The 15777-nt window shown below is 43.2% G+C and overlaps 1 protein-coding gene across 3 annotated transcripts in view; it reads right to left on the reverse strand.

The window, feature by feature from the left end:
- MARCHF3 (membrane associated ring-CH-type finger 3) overlaps positions 1-12607 on the reverse strand; it is a 105277-nt gene extending 92670 nt beyond the window's left edge. For 2 of the 3 annotated variants that reach the window (XM_038402070.2, XM_043514824.1), the window contains exon 1: positions 12281-12564. The gene's annotated coding sequence lies outside the window, so the exon portion shown is untranslated. Of the gene's footprint in view, positions 1-12280 lie in introns of all 3 variants that reach the window. The other variant, XM_043514825.1, reaches the window with a different exon arrangement.
- Positions 12608-15777: the final 3170 nt, after the last annotated feature.

Raw genomic sequence — 15777 nt, forward strand, 5'->3', positions numbered from 1 at the left:
CACCCAACATACAGGAGCTTCATAGGGCAGGGCAGCCCTGATCACTTTCCTGAGCTCAGATGGCCCCAGTAGTCTGGATAACCCAAGGGACTCAAATCCCAGCCCCAAGAATGCCCTGGAGTGGTGAGGAAACTGAGGCAGGGACATGCATTTTGTTTTTGTTACTTTGTATGATCTGAACTCCTCTGTACTTGACATGATTAAGTTTAAGAGAGATTAAAGATATTAGATGGAGCAGAGTGTGTGCGTGTTCACTACTTCATAACTGCTGCATGCCCCTGAGTTATGCTGCAACCAGACGTCCCAATAAAATCGGGACTGTCCCGCTATTGAGCAGTTTGTCCCACGTCCCGACCGAAGAATGGCCGGGACGCCATGTGTCCCGATATTTTGTTTTGGGCAGAGTAGCCCCCCCCCCTTTTTTTTTGCGTAGGTGGCGGTGACAGGCAGGGGGGAGCAGCTCACCCGGCATTTCCGGGTCTTCGTTGGCAGGTACTTCCTTCGTTGGCAAGATTTATTTCCCACCGCTGAACATGCCGGGTGAGCGTAACAATTGAAAAGGCGCTCCCCCTGCGACGGTCCCAATATTTTGGATTTAGCATCTGGTCACCCTAATCAGAAGCTTTGGGGTAGAGATATGGGAAAGAGGTGTATTTAAGTAACTGGGATATCTTGGGTGTCAGTGACAGTTTTTGGAGGCTAGGGCAGGTAGGCTGAGGAGCCCCATTTCTCTGATGGGGTAACAGACAGAGTCAGTGCCCAGGAAACATGCCAGAAAGGCCAAGAGAGGGGGAGCCAGTGTGGCAGCTTGCTGAGGCTTCAGAAGCTTAACACATCCCAAGGGGTTCACACACAGAGGCTTGGATTTCTCGCCCCCCACCCACCCAGCGGTCCTAGAGGGTACTCAGAAGTGGATGCTCATGAGGATTTGTGACAGGCAGTAATCAAGAGATTTTCTTCTAAACTGTGCATTTATAGAAACAAAGAATGCAAGGATCAGAAAACTTAAGATGCTTTAGCCCAGGGGTGGGCAAACTTTTTGGTCTGAGGGCCACATCTGGGTATGGAAATTGTATGGTGGGCCACGAATTATCCCAAAATTGGGGTTGAGTGCGGGAGGGGGCGAGAGCTCCGGGGTGGGGCCAGAAATGAGTAGTTCAGGGTGCGGGAGGGTGCTCCAGGCTGGGGTAGGGGGTTAGGATACAGGAGGAGGTGAGTGCTCTGGCTGGAGGTGCGGGCTCTGGGGTGGGGTCAGGGATGAGGGGTTTGGGGCTGGAGCAGAGGGGTTTGGAGTATGGGAGGGAGCTCTGGGCTGGGGATGCAGGTTCAAGGGTGGGACCAGAAAGGAGGGGTTCAGGGTGTGGGAGAGGGGTCCGGGCTGAGGCAGGGGTGTGGAGGAGGGGGCTCCGGGCTGGGGGGGGTTCAGAGTGCAGGAGAGTGTTCTGGGCTGGGGCTGAGGGGGCTCCAGGTTGGGGGGAGGGGGTGAGGACTCTGGCTGGGGGTGTGGGCTCTGGGCTGGGGCAGAGGGGTTCAGGCACGGAAGGAGGTCAGGGGTGCAGGGTCTAGGCAGTGCTTACCTCAAGCAACTCCCGGAAGCGGAAGCAGCGGAAGCAGCAGCAGCATGTCCCCCTCCCCCTGCTCCTATGTGGAGGTGTGGCGCCAGCCAGGCAACTCTGCACGCTGCCCCGTCTGCAGGGGCCACCCCTGCAGCTCCCCTTGGCCGCGGTTCCCAGACATTGGGAGCTGCGGAGCTGGCACTAGGGCAGGGGCAGCATGTGGAGCCCCCTGCCCTTACATGCCGGAGGGGGGACATGCGGCTGCTTCCGGGAGCCATGTGGAACCACGGCATGCACAGAGCTAGGCAAGCCCTTGATCCCGCTCCCTGACTGGAGCTCAAGGGCCAGATTAAAAGGTCTGATGGGCCAGACACGGCCTGTGTGCCATAGTTTGCCCACCCCTGCTTTAGCTCCTTAATACACAGATTACCATTACCTCTTTCACGTATGCTTCTTCTCTTTCCCATTCAGTGCTGATCATCAAAATATTTGGGTGTAATTAGGAATATATTTGATGACTGGTGCACTCCTCCTGTCTCCTTTTTTCAGAGATGCTACAATTCAGTGTCAGGCATTGTATTTCACAGCCGGGCAAGAGAGTGTGATGATAATGCTAGTTTGTGACATAAGTGAAATCAAATTGACTGACTACAAGAAAAGAAAGCTGAGATTTGGGAGAGACATATGTTGGTAATCAGCAATTACAAGAAAGAAAATACATCCAGTGTCCAGCTAAATAGGAGTTGGCAACAACATATGTATTTATTAACATTTATGTAACTGTGGTCTGCATTTAAAAAAGTTCAGAAATGGTTTATAATAAATTGCCTGGCAGCAGCAAAGCTACAGTACCACAGCAAAGTAAAACTTCAACAAAACTTACTGTCATTAGTGTAGGACCTGGAACAGTGCTCTAAGTACTAAGCTATTTGCCACTGATGTGGGAACTTTCTTCATGCTACTCCCATACTGTCAAGTCTACTCTCAAATCCTGCTAACAGAAAGCCAATCCTCACTCTCCTTTTTCTATATGCTTAGAGACCATAATAGCAATAGCTGTGGACAGAAAATCATACTATCTTACCAACCTCTTGAGAGAGTTAATTACTTGCTGTATAACACTGTGCCTTTAAGAAATATGAAAGCCTATCGTGTTCATCTGTCTTCATGGATGGAACAATGAAAAATGCAAGATCACAAACATATGAGCAAAAGATGGCCCTGGCTACAACTTGGAAGAGTGGATGCTCTGACCATGACAGCATGCTCTCCCGTGGGTGTAGGCTGAAGTATGTGAGAGAGAGTTTCGCAGTTGTCTTGGCAGCCATAAGATTCTTTGGAGAGCCATCACGCATGTGGAGTTGGAAGTCACTGAAATACAAGTCTGTGTACCACAATTATTCCCAAATTAATACCATTCCAGGACTCAAACTAGTTGGACACAATCAAATATATTTGTTTTTAGAGTCAGATAACTCCTATAGCTGGGCTATTAGTAACACAACTTAACCACTCCCTCTCAGTGCATGTTGCATCTAACTGGAAAGAGCTGGGTCAAGAGAGGCTCATTTAGCTTACCCAGCCAGATTTCAGTTGTACAAGAAATGCTGGTTGCCTCATCAATGACTAAACTGTGGATGGTTATGACTTTATTAGGTGTTGCCTTTACACTGGACAGAGTGAACCTAAGAGTAGGCTTTCTATCTGACAATGTGCCCCTAAGAGATTTTAGAGAAGATTGTATCACAGATAAGAGGAGAAAGAAGAAGAAGAAGAAGAAGAATTCTCTAGTGGTTAAGGCTCTAGGCTGGGACTTGGGACACAAGTTCAATTCCCTATTCTGCCACAGCTTTCCGTGGGACCTTAGATGAGACAGTCTCACTTTGTCTCAGTTTCCAATCTATGAAATGGGGTAACAGTGTTTAGTGCTTCCCAGTCTCACAGAGATGTTTGAGAGGATAGATACATTAAAGAGCGTGAGGTGCCCAGATACTAGACTAGTGTGGGGGGTGGTTTATACCTTTTATTTGCAGAACAGTAGTCTACATGTTTAAAATGGTTTGGGGGCGGGGGTTGTGACTGTTTTCTTTTTTAAGCATCCTTCTCTCTCCATACCCATCACCACAAGAAACTCAGAACCCAGGCTCTCAAACAATCCCACTCCATGGTCCCCCATACCCCAAGGTCAAGGTTAAGGATGTGCTGATCAACTGTCTTTGTCACCAGAGTGGATTCTGAAGGTGTATAGCCTGGAAGCAGAGTTGAATGTTTTTTGTGCTGAGATATGTTTATTTCATGGCTAAGAGCAATTAGATTCAGACTGATGTCCAATTTTGGAGAGACTGATCCATCTTAAGAGGGGATGAATGTATCTTTAACTTAGAGTGAAACTGGACTTTCTGGCTCTAAATGTGCTGGAGGAGACTAGATTGTAATGTATGAGATGAACATGGGAGAAAATTTCCCTGAAAAAGCTCCAGCTCATTCAATAAGCTTGCCTTTAAGTGACAAAGCATGATGTGGATTAGGAAATCAAATTACCACAAATAGCAAATTGGCTCCACCCCTGCAAAAAAAGCTAGCAGGAGAAGAGACCAAAGGAGGACCCAAATCTGCTGTTGTCATAATGGTACAGTAGAACCTCAGAGTTATGAGCAACCTCCATTCCCATTTAACACAGTATTGTACTTGCTGCTTTTTTTTTTTTTTTTTTTAAAATCTCTGTTGCTGCCTGATTGCGTACAGTACTTCTGGTTCCAAATGATGTGTGCTTGAGCAGTCAGTTCGTAACTGTGACGTTACTAACTCTGAGGTTCTATTGTATCCTCTACTACGCTAGTTTCATCTACCCATGTCAGTTTCTCACAAAGGTATTTCTGACTTTTTCCATGCTGTCTGTTACATATGAGATATCCCCCTCCCTCTCCCCATAAAGCCATTACCCCATTCCAAGTCCCATCTTTGCCATGACACCTGGGGGAGGGAGGGAAATCAGCAAATGTAAGGTGGCCAGGTTAATAGGAAAATGGAGATGGTTGGCATTTTATCTAACTTTTTTGCAACTGTATAACCGTAATGACTGTGAGGTGTCTTATCTTTTTCAACTGGAAACTCCGGGGGGCATAGACTGCCTGCTCAGATGATTTCACAGTATCTAACACAACAGTGCTTACTTGTACGGGCCTCTCTATGCTATTGTTTATATATAATAAAGACTTGCAATGTATCACTGCTGAAAGGAGTAAATGATTAAAAAAGGAGAAATATGCAAAAATAAAGTGGGACAGGGGACATAAGAGAAACAAAGTTTGCACAGTAATTCTATTCACATCAATGGGGGTCATATTGTGGGTAAAGAGAGAAGGCCAGAACTCTGTAGCCCAGCCCATAGACTAACTAAGAGAATTAATTTGTCCCTCTCTCTGGCATTGATTGGGTTTTCCCTGGACTATCCTTGAGGTATTTTGGATCCCAGCTACTCCTGTTTTCCCAGGAGATGGCCAAGAGTGCCTCACTTTATATAGGTCCAGTAAGGTGCTTGCAACTACTTTTCTGTGATGTGGACCTGGCTACAGCAATTTAACATTCTGTAACCTCCAGACTGGGCTGCTATAGTGCACCCTACATGGAACTACCTTTAAAGACTCTTGATGCTGCAGAATACAGCTTGGTAGTGGTGGCCACAGGAAGCGTATTATAATACTTCTCCAAAAATTGTACCAACTTCTTAGTTGCATTTGTGACGTGTTTCCAAGTGCAATCAAAGGAGCCAACAGCCATCTACAAAGTCCTAAATGGTTTGGGTCAAGGCTACCTGAGGGCCCCCCCCCCACTTCCTTTTTTCCTATGTGCCACCATAAACCACAATCAGGAGACCAGGTATTCTCACTGGTAGGTCCTTGGCTCTAAAATTCATTCCCTCTCCCTGCTTAGAGAATTCCTGGGAACTGACCTTCAGGTCTCCGTTCAAGGCCAATCCCTTTGCCCGAAGTGGGGGTGATTGCAGAGTAGAAGGGATATAGTCTATATTATGGGGCTAGAGTCTTTTTCTTCATTAACACTGACAATTCTTTATTAGCTTTAAATATTTCATATTCAGCTAGAGACCAAGATTAAGTACGCATTGGAGGTAATTTAAAAGGGCTTTGGTAGAGTCATAAGGGTCTTGCTAGTAAGTGTTGCAGGACTACCTATGTGAACATACCAGATGGCATGGGAATAGCAAGAAAGAGCAACTGCATCAAGGGACTGGGAAGAGATGAAGGAGGCAAGAAGAGTGAAGGGGGAACTCGGAAGAAAGGGGCAAAGAGTGATGGGAGAGAGATGTAAAACCTAGCAGAGAGGGCTAGAATGATGAGAAAACTGATTAAGACCAACGAGAGGTGCAGAAAACTAGAGGGAACAGAGTAAGGAAAAAAGGAAAAGGGAAAGCAAGAAGGAGAGTGGGTAAAAGAAAGAGAGTGATAACCATGCAGAAAAAGGAACAAGGGAGGAGCAGGAGGAAAGTGAAAAGGGGACCATGGGGTCAAGGGAATGGAGGGCAAACAAAAACGGGCAAGGTAAAGAGAGAAGAAAATCCATCCTACCAGAACCTCCCACCTCATCACTCTAACCCAGAATCTATTAATGGATCAGGAAATGAAGAGGTTCAAATAGCATGCAACCACCTCGATTCACATTTACATTTAATAGAGAGGTCTACAAAGCTTTCACTTTGAAAACTGACCTCACCACATTGCTTACAGTATTTCATTCTTACCTTTCCACTGAATATTGTGTTTTTTCAGTTGGGAACTGACCCCTATTAAAAAATCTGGCTATTTTATGTAGGTACATAAATAGGAAAGAACTCTTTTTGAAATGTGGCTTTTTTTTTTCCCGCATGGGGAGGAAAAGCTGAGTATTTTGGAGAAATCCAGCATTTTGCTATTAAGAAGTGGTGGTATGAAGACCAGTATGAAGTCTACTCTTTCCTTCAATACACTCTGGAATCCAGGTTTGGAATTCATATAAATTATTACTTCTCCCTCTCCTGCAGCAGATATAATCAAACTCTTTCTAAGGTATACATTTCATCATTAGAAAGTACATATACACTTGAAAATGCGGTTGCTTGCTTGAAAAAATTAGATACAATATAACTAGTTTCCCCTAGCCCTTTTGATGCAAACATTTAGAACCGTACTCTTTTTCTTGCCAATATCTGAATAGTGAGTAATAGGTACATCACTAGATCAATGGCGGTCTGACGACTTATTATCTAAAGATGGCTCCAGCCAAGAAGAGTAAGCCCAGGAGACTCACTGTGGCAAACTTCATAAACGTATGCATTTTAAAAATAGATACAAAAATGAGGTAGGAAAAAAAAAAAAGGCAAATACAGCAGAGGAACACAGATCCAGATTGCTATCACTGAGTGAGTTTTCCCTTAATTCTAAAAATTGGCAGGATATAATTCTGTTGCTGTTTCTTAGACATTGTGCAGCTAGTAAACCCCAGAATACAGAAGAAAAATTATATATATGTATTTTATATATATATAAAAAATATGAAGTAGAACATGTACCAATGAATTATAGCCTAGCACACACCCAAATGCATCTTGTTACTTCAGCTGACATTTTATTAGTTATTTCTTACCTTCTTTGTATTAAATTTTCCATCTGCTGTACTTTTCCTACAGACTAGCATCCACAATCCCTCTTCGCTTTTCGTACTGAACTTAAATGCATGCAAGTGTAAAGTAACAGGTGATGGAAAAAGGGCTAGTGGCTTTCACATCACTATTCGTTAAGCTACATACATGGCACTCTACCCATGGTTAATTATCAGTTATAATTATATGTCAGCTATTTATTGACTTGGAAACACTGATTTTTTTTTCAGTTCCAGAACTGGGCCAATCCAATCTCCCTTTCTACTGCAACATCAAAGATTAAGGCCTCAATCCAGCACAACACTTAAGCACATGCCTATCTTTAAATATTTGTGTAGTCCCATTGAATTCATCAGAACAAATAAGTGCAATAGGGCAGGCATTTAGTATAAAAATATATTGGCTGGCTTAATGACAATCTAAATATTTTTTAAAAAAATCCTGTTTCTTGCACAAGATTTGAGAATTTCTTTTCCCCAGCTCCGAGAGGTTAATTCTAGAGCCGATTAAAAACTGAAATTTGCATTTCATAGAGCATTCCAATTTCAACACCTGTTTTCTTTATATTGAAATTTGGGGTGGAATGAAAAGTTAAAAAAAAATAATTCAACTAGGAAATGTCAAAAGAGTTTTCACTGTAACTAAATGTTTTGACAATCCCAAATTGAAACATTTCAGTTGTCTGTTGACCTGGAACAAAACCTTTAGTTTCAGATTAACTTTAATTGCTGTGTCTGTCTGAGCCCTGCAGTGCCTCATGAGATTTGTAGTTTCAAGTCCCTCATGTCTTCGTTCACCCCGTGTGCTCAGCAGCTGGGTAGGACTACATCTCCCATGATGCATTCAGGTGGCACAGCAAACAGACACCATGAGCCTAATTTTCAAAGGTGTTGAGCATTCACAGCTCCCACCCCACTGACTTTAACTGGAGTCTGGGGTTGGGCACCCAGAAACAGAGGCCACTATTGAAAATGTTTGCCTTGAGATACAATTTTATTTTACAGCTCCAGCTTTCTTTTCCCAGTTGACAGCTGGGGCTGACACAATATGTGTGGCAGAAACCATGAAATACAAGGATCCTGACTCTTTTCTCCTGAAGTAAATCAGGAGTAACTCCATAGACTTTTACCAGTTTTACACATGTGTGAGATCCAATCAGGCCCAAGGTGTTTTCCCCTCCTACTACCAAAAGTACCAGCCACAAGAAGTCAGAAAGACCCCCAGAATCTTACTGTTACTCAGTGATAGGCAGAATCCAACAAGAGTGAAAGAGTGGCATGAAAACCAAAGGCAAGCAGCTGGGTGCCATTTTAGAATTGTGGATTGGGACAGTGCTCTAAGACCAGGGTCCTCCTATCCCACTTCCAGGAGTCACTTCTTTACCTTATTGGCAGTCCCAGGCTTCTATCCTCATTCCCAAGGCAGAAGCAGGAGGCTCTCACCAGTGTGCATCCCACAAGAAGTGTGATTGTGTTCATGCACTTTAATGGGAGTTATATGCACAGTTATGATATGCCAGAACAGTGCTTATTTAATGACAGATCTGTGAAAAAGTGGACTTTTAATACTCATTTTAGTGCTCAAACCTGCAAAAGAGCGGTGCGATTCTGAACATCTTTTAATTCCCACTGAAATGAGAGGCAAGTGAGGGCACTTCTTAAACAGAAGTTATGAGCCCAATGCAGAAATTACTGGGTGAAACTCTGTGGCCTCAGTTATGCAGGAGGTCAGACTACATGATAACAATGGTCCCTTCGGGCCTTAAAGTCCAGGAATCTTTGAATCCACATCTTGCAGAACTGGTCCCTAATTGAGTTAAAGTGGGTATTGCCTAAATTAACTCCAAACTATTCCATTCAGGTCAGTGAAGTCCATCACTTGGAAGTTTAAAGGCTGTTATTATCCATCCATATTATTCTGACTTTTGCTAAAATAGCCACTTACATTAAAAGAGTAGTTACAAAGTGGATTGCTTGATATATGTAACAGACGGTAACGGAATACCAAGCCACTACAAGTTGTATAATGGCTGATACCATTTACAGTGTCCAAATGAGATATAATGGCTTCTCAAAAAGTAGTCCTGTTTATCACGCAAGTACATTTAGATTATGCAGCCCCCGATGCTGCAACAAACTCAGTGCAGTCAGACCCCTTGCATCCACACAAAGCCCCAATGAAATCAGTGAGGATCAGCACAAGTACAGGAATTTGTCCATGTCAGACTCTTCACAGGATTAGCACTAGGTGGGTTCTGGTATTGTAATGTATCAACAGCCTGATCCAAAGCCCTCTGATGCGAGTGGGTATCTTTCTACTTATTTCCACGGGCATTGGCTAGGCCTTAAATATCCTCATAAAAAAAGTTACAACTCTGCTTCTCGTAAGGCTATGCCTACACTGAGCACCTTAGAGCGGCACAGCTGTACCACTACAGCAGTGCCGCTGTAAGGTACGCGGTATAGCCACTCTTTGTTGGCAGGAGAGCACTCTCCTACTGACAAAATAAAACCGCCCCCGACGAGGACCGGTAGCTTTGTCAGTAGGTGTGCTGGCCACACCGGCACTTTTTGTCAGTAAAACTTTTGTTGATCAGGGATGTGGGGTTTCCCCCCCCCCCCACATCCCAGACCAACAAAAGTTTTACCAACAAAAGTGCGGTATACACATAGCCCTTGCTTTACACAGCTTAGAGATTTTTGAAATGGTTCGATTTCTCCATGGAGTTACTGTTTGACAAACTTTTTTTTTAAAATGTTCAAACCATTTTTAACAGGTGAGTGCAAGAGTGTGTTAAACTGGTACATTTAAAACTTTCTGAAATTTAAATCAAACTATTTTTTAAAATGTCATAGACAGCAATATTTAACACATACATAGCCCTTTACATCTTCAAACCACTGTAAAAAGATTAAGTCATAAAAAAGGACACGGTGTTCCTACACTGAGACTCAGAATCGGTGGGGTATTTTTAAGTGGGTGAAGAATTGGTTTTGCAATGGAATTGCAGAAAAAGCCTTAATTGTAGTTGCTAAAACAGTCACTTGAAAAAACCCTTGTTTATTTCTGTTGCAATTTTTTCTGGTAATAAAGTTAAAGTTACACATCAGTATATTATGAAAAACCAGAAGTAGAAATCCATCCTGATATAGATACAGCATTCTTATCCAGGTAAAAATTAAGTTGTGTATATGTCAAATTATATTTCATTTATGTGGACTCTCAATTCGCTGCCCAAATAAATCCCCAACAGACCAGTCACTAATCCAAACCTCTAATAAAATGCAATTTGACTCATACTCAAAGACTTCATTTTCCATTATGGTACATCAAGGCAGAAGTTAATACACATGCCTTGCGTTAAGATAACACATTATTTCTTATTGTTATTTTGTTGCTTTTCCAAGTGCTTTGGCTGGAATGTACGTTATATTTTAACAGGTGGGTTGGCTGGCTGGCTGGCTGCTGGGCTGTAAACCAGCAACTGGAATCTGCACTGAACGGTATTGAACTGAATGCTTGTAAAGCTCATGGACACAGACTGACTCAGATGCATACACACGCACATAATATATATCGCTAGTCTGCTTCTTTTTTCCCTTATGTCCAGGGATAGTTTGAGATTGAGTTTTCTATCATATTTTCATGCCCACACAACCAAAAACCACATTCATATTATATAATGCTTCTGAGAAGTTAAGGTGATATGTACACACAATGAACGTTCATGCACAGAGACATATATACAGATAATGATCTCTATATTTAAAAAGAATAGTGAAACTTGCAGTCAACAAGAAACTACACAGGAATTCTAAAATTGAACCACTGTGCAATATGAACATAGAAATACTGTAGACCCACATAAAATCATAAACTGAAGACCAAGGTATGAATATTGTAGCCATATTTTTCCATAAAAACTGTATTCATAGCTCTCCCTATCCTATAGGGAGAAAAATATACAGGTATGAGTTAGGGATGCAGTACGAGACTAAACCTTGAGTGCTGTGGCTCTTGTTATTTTGTGTTGCAACTTCAAATGTTTGCAATAGTACGCGTTTTATTTGTACGTTTCAATGATTTAAATATATAAATTGTGTTTGTAGCATATGGTTGTGTGTGCATGTTTTGTGTGGGTACATATGTATATGTAGTGTGTGGCTATAATATATATTTGTTTGTTTCACAGTTGTATGTTTAAATAGTTTCCTTGATTGTTGTTGCTTTTTAAAATTGTAAGATACAAAAGGCAAACCGTAATAATTACCTAGGAGACTAGAATATCATTACAGAATCCTGCCTGGTCTAACCGATTTGTACCCGTCCCTACTATATATAAAAGCTGTCTGCTACAAATCCTCATTAACATAATTATCTGTACAGAAGTTATTAGCTTCGTTTTTATGCTGTGGCTTTACATATTTATTTATATTTTTTTTATTATTATTTGTCAAAAAGCCCATGTACTCCACATTGTCACTGCTTGGGGCTTGGAACATGAACGACACTGGTTTGAGTTACCCGGGGGCAAAGGGGCAGCCAAGAAAACAAACAGCTACTTGCAAAAAGAAAAGGAGTACTTGTGGCACCTTAGAGACTAACAAATGTATTAGAGCATAAGCTTTCGCGAGCTACAGCTCACTTCATCGGATGCATTTAAGTGAGCTGTAGCTCACGAAAGCTTATGCTCTAATACATTTGTTAGTCTCTAAGGTGCCACAAGTCCTCCTTTTCTTTTTGCGAATACAGACTAACCCGGCTGCTACTCTGAAACAGCTATTGGTTGGTTTAGAGCTGGATCATTTCAAATCCTCCGCTGGAGGTCTCTCTTTCACGCCTTAGCATTTCAAAAAAATACTTCAGCTTCTATTGCCATTGCCCACCAAGTTTCAGCGGGGGGGGGGCGCCTTTTACAGGGGCGAGTTCTACCATCCTCGAGGGGTTTCCTCTGGAAACAAGCGCTCACAGGACCGGCACCCCGAGAGACAGACGCGCACCCCCTTCGTGCCCACCGAGAACTAAGCCCGGGTGGGAGCAGAGCTCGCGCCACACCGTGCACACTCACCCTCCTTTTGCAGCTGCGGATCGCTTTACACGCCCCTCTTAGTCCTCCCGGTTTTCCAACTTCTCAAGCAGCTACGTTCCCGCCTAGGGAATTAGAGAAAGTGCAGAGGCGCATGTTTGCTAGGCAGCGATTCGAGGACGATTCCAGAGCCGGGCTCCTCAGCCTCAAGCCGCTGGCTAGTCCCTGACCAGCTGAGCGAGCGAGGGCTGGAGCAGCCCGGCCGGCGCGGCAGCGGGAGGAGAAGGAGGGAGGGAGTCGGGGGCGTGGCTGCGCTTCCTGACTGGCGGCCACTTGTACAAGTCGGCAGCGGCCGCCGCCGCCTCCCTCCCGCGGCTCCAGCCCCGGGCTCCGAAGGGGATGGGGAGGCGGCCTCGCGGCGGAAGCAGCAGGACAAAGAGCGGCTGGGAAGCCGCGCGTGTCTGGGACCCCTGGTGGCCAGCGAGCGGCGGCGCATCCGAGAGAAGCCACCAGGTCAAAGCCTCCGGGAGGCAGAAAACCAAACCCTGCCTTGAAGGGACCTGCCGCCGAGCAAGCAGTAAAAGGGCCAGGCCTGCAAATACATCAATGTATTATTTACACAAATCCATTTTGTAGCCTTTCAGGGGCTGGTTTGGCGAGCGGGTTTATTTGCAAAGTTGTGCAAGGGAAAGCAAGACCTAGAGGGCCATCAGGCTCTTCTGCAATTCAAGAAACAAAACAAATACATAACGCAGAGCTAGGAGCTAGAGGCGGGGTGTGTACATGGTTTTTAAAGGGATTGATCTCTTATCCCTGTGCAAGGAAAAGAGCTTGGAAGTGCAATTCTGCTCTAAAATGCAACTGTGCAAATGCTGCCCTGGGGGTCTGCGGTCATTGTCTCTTATAGATTCATAGATACTAAGGTCAGAAGGGACCATTCTGATCATCTAGTCCGACCTCCTGCACAGCGCAGGCCACAGAATCTCACCCACCCACTCCTATGAAAAACCTCACCTATGTCTGAGCTATTGAAGTCCTTAAATCATGGTTTAAAGACTTCAAGGAGCAGAGAAGCCTCCCTCCAGTCAACCATGCCCCATGCTACAGAGGAAGGCGAAAAAACCTCCAGGGCCTCTCCAATCTGCCCTGGAGGAAAATTCCTTCCCAATCCCAAATATGGCGATCAGCTAAACCCTGAGCATATGGGCAAGATTCACCAGCCAGATACCCAGGAAAGAATTTTCTATAGTAACTCAGATCCCATCCATCTAATATCCCATCTCAGGGCATTTGGCCTATTTACCCTGAATATTTAAAGATCAATTACTTACCAAAATCCCATTATCCCATCATACCATCTCCTCCATAAACTTATCGAGTAGAATCTTAAAACCAGATAGATCTTTTGCCCCCACTGCTTCCCTTGGAAGGCTATTCCAAAACTTCACTCCTCTGATGGTTAAAAACCTTCGTCTGATTTCAAGTCTAAACTTCCTGGTGGCCAGTTTATACCCATTTGTTCTTGTGTCCACATTGGTGCTGAAATACCCAGTCTTGCAGTAAAAACAAGTGAATATTGTTCTTTAACTCAGCCTGGCTTCTGAGAGTCCATTTGGGATTTTTTCCTTTATTGCATCATCACTTGCAATAAAGCTTCTGCCAGTTAAATTACAGCCCTAAAGTTACATCTCTGCAGTTCCACTGAATTCAAGCTAATTGGGCTCGAGTAAACAGTTCTGTGCATGATGCACAAGAAAGAAGAGAATCCAGTTTACTCCCTTTTTTCTGTGTGGTTCTGCAGCATTAAAAGTAATAAAGCAATACAAACTTGTGTTGCAGAGATGACTAAATTCACAAAGGGAAGCATGTCTAGTAAGTAAGAAGGTATTGTTTTTATAGTGTTAAATTTCAGAGTGGAATTGCTCCTATAAATATTCTCCAGAGAGCTTGGAAGAAGAGGAATACATGGGGAGGGTGAACTAGGATCCAGGAACACTTGTGGTCATATACTTCCCTTTGTGACATGGCACAAGTCACTTAACATTTCCAGGTATGGCCAACAGGAATAACTACTCACTGGAGTGTTATGAAAACAAATGAATTCATGTTTGTAATGAAAGTTTTTCATTTTTAAAGTACTAATTTATAACACAAATTGTAATCAAAGCAACCTGATTCATCAGAAGCTGGGATGAAGGAAGGGTCAGGAGAGAAGAGAAACAATTGCATGGAGAGAGCATTAATCTTTATTTGCTAACATTCTAGTTCTGTCAAACTTTGGACAGAAAGTTAACCACTAAATCGACTAACGAAATGTTTAATTTTGAGCATAAGTGAACAATTATCCATTTAAGACATTATCAGTTTGCTGGACATATTGAACCCATGTTGCAGTTTCCCTGCTAGAAAAGTCACAAAACAAAAGGCAGCTCTCAAAGATTCTACAGAAATGCACATATAGAGCTTGGTGGATCCTTTGTGCAAATGTAACTCCCATTGAAGTCAATGAGAACTGCAACGTTAAAATTACATTTAAAAACCCACAGCCACAAGTACCTCTGATTCCATCGCTCATAAAGGGACTTCTTATTGGATCATATTCACCAATGGTGATCATGTGTGTCAATCCATTGACTTCACTGGAGTTGTCCCTGCTTATGACAGCAGTGAATTTTCTCAAAGAAATATCTACAATTATAAGGCCTTAAAGACAGCTGGGCCCACCTAAAATACAAGCTTGGTACTAATGTATGTTTTTCAACAACTTTGTCTTGTTGTTTTTCTACACACACAAGAATACTGAAAACAAAAATGAATTAGTTACCAATGTTGCTGCAGATGTTTGTTTTAATTGCTGAGTTTTGCTTTTTGTTTTTCCACTGGCAAAAAATAATCTTTGCATCTAGGTGTATTGTTTAGCACTAGGCTTTTTAATAACCCTCAATGGCATGAATGCTCTCATGTGAAATTGGGGGCAGCAAAGGTGCCAGTTAGGTATTTAGATTGTAAGCTCTTGAGGGCAATGACTGTCTTGGTGTTCTGTATTTGTAGAGTGCCTAGCATGAGACTCTGGTCCATGACTGGCGTTTCTAGGCATATAGTAATACAAATAAGTAATATACTTGGAAAAAATAGATGCATTTAGACCCCAAATTCTTACACACCTGAGCAGTCCCATTTGGCTTCAGCAGGAGTATTTGTGTGAGTAAAATTAAGCATGTACTTAAGTGCTGACAGGATGGGACCTTAGTAAAAATCACTTCTAGGACCTGATCCTGCAATCTGATCTACATGAGCAAATGCTTACACCCTCATGGAGTCCCACTGAAAAAGGACTTGCACCTCAACTTGTAGGATTGAAGCTTAGGTTTTGATATATATTGGTGTGGGTTTTTAAAGCATTTGATTCCTGAAGCTAGGCCCCAACCTCAATCCTAACTTCAGCACTGTGCCCTTAATTTAAAAAAAAAACCCAATACTCTAAAATAATGGTCCAAGAACTATAGACTCACACTGGGGTAACTATAGTGTCTGTAGAC

This window comes from Dermochelys coriacea, chromosome 5, assembly GCF_009764565.3.
Source record: "Dermochelys coriacea isolate rDerCor1 chromosome 5, rDerCor1.pri.v4, whole genome shotgun sequence".
Taxonomy (NCBI): Eukaryota; Metazoa; Chordata; order Testudines; family Dermochelyidae; genus Dermochelys; species Dermochelys coriacea.